We start from the raw sequence: 2,042 nt of genomic DNA on the forward strand, positions 1-2,042 counted from the left end.
AGAAAGTCCAATATTTCCTACAGCGCAATATCTTCTACCGCCATGGTACGCCGGAGTCCATCATCACGGACAATGGCACACAGTTTAATAACAAACTCATAATCACGTGGTGCACGGCAAGATGGGCTACGCTCAAATTCGCTTCGGTCGCACACCCCAAAACTAATGGACAAGTGGAAGCTGCCAACAAACTAATCAAGGGTCTCCTAGGGAAGAAGTTGGATGAAGCAAAGGGACTTTGCTCCGAAAATCTCAACGAAGCATTATGGGCAATCCGAACTACGCCAACAGAGGCCACGGGAGAGACAGCTTTCTGCCTAATGTACGACACATAGGCAATACTCCCCATCGAAGTGATCCAACCAACACAACGGATTACCCTGTTTGATCCCGGGACTAATACGGAGAGCATGCAACTAGACAAAGACCTCATAGAAGAGAAACACATTGCACCACCCCGCCACAACATCTTAAACAAACAGCGCGTAGCACGCTTCTACAATTCTCGTGTTAAGAGCATAACACTTCAACTTGGGGACTGGGTCCTCAAGAAAGTTCAAGCTAAGGTGACATGACTACGCCCCAGGTGGGAAGGACCATATAAGGTTGTGGAGATCATTGCGCCCAACACTTACTATATGGAAGCCAAGTATGGAGAAAGATTGGCCCATCCGTGGAACATGGAACAACTTAAGTACTACTACAAGTAAAGGTCCGCGCATAGCGCAACACTTAGGGACTTGGACTGTTTTAAGTATTTACGGCACACTGCCAAAGCTATCTATGTAAACGTTCGGCTACGGCCAAACTATCAATGAAAGGAGGAATTTTTCAAACCATTGATCCTTATGCAGACTATTTCATTGCGTGCGTAACAAAAAGAGTATCCCAATTGTAACCAAGTGTAAAAGGCATCCCAAGTGTAAAAGGCGCACATAACATTCGTTACAGGATGAAAACACACAGAAACGAAAGGGGAAAACTTAGAAGGCCCATAGGCTTTAGTCCATTACATGGTCAACAAATGGCACAAGGCACATTACAGATACAAATGGGGTATCAAATACAAATGGGGTTCTTCCTCTTCTCCCACCTTATTCATCCTCGGGCACCACGCATTCATACGCACTCCCTTCCTGCTCCTCTCCTGCAATTTTCTTCTTCCTCTTCTCCTACCTTATTCATCCTCGTATTGCTCAGTCTACGCCATCTGCTCCTGTTGTGTCCGAGTCTTTCGTTTGCCCCGATTCGCCTTGTCATGACTGTGCATCCTGGCACTCTGCGAGGGAGGAGTAGGAGAAGGAGTCTCCGGATTAGAATCAGACCTGTCATTATCACAAGATAAACCAGTGGAAGAAAAGTCAGAATATTCTTTACCATTTTCCCCATGCGCATCATCGTCCACAATATAGGGCAGCTGCGGGAAGGGTGCCACAACTTGATGCGGTATGGGTGGCGCCTCTAACCCTCTTTCATTCAATCGAACCTCATAGTTTGCTGGATCTAGCATCTCCAGCTCTTGGAGCTGCTTCACCATGTCGCCAATAGCTGTGACGTAATAGCCTTCCAGATACTTTTCCATCTCTTGTGAAGTGTTGAATGCTTCAATTGCGCTCGCCGAGGCCTCTTTAATGGCACACATCTTCTCAGCTTCCGCGTCCTCCATCACCTTCTTGAGCAGATCCTCCGCCATCGCTAAAGCTAACCTTTCCGCGTCTCTTTCCGCAGTTAGCTGCTGCGCCAAAGACTCGGACATCTCCCGCCTAGCGACCTCCTGCCGTAGATCCTCTTGCAAGTTTACCGCATTTTCTAGCTTCGCCCTGGCATTGCCGAGGTCGTTCTCCAGCAACAGAACCTTTGCCGCCCTGGTTGCGGCCAGACCTAGAGGATTGCCGACGTCCAAACCAGATCCCTTACGTCGCCGCAGTCCCCCATTGCTAGCACGCTGACCTATCAAGGCCAACTTCTCCAAGTTTGCCGCACCAAGCTTAGTGAGGGGGCTACGGTCGAGTGCAGAGAGATCCTCATATACGCGGGAGTTC

The sequence above is a fragment of the Argentina anserina genome, chromosome 6 (genome assembly GCF_933775445.1).
Source record: "Argentina anserina chromosome 6, drPotAnse1.1, whole genome shotgun sequence".
Taxonomy (NCBI): Eukaryota; Viridiplantae; Streptophyta; class Magnoliopsida; order Rosales; family Rosaceae; genus Argentina; species Argentina anserina.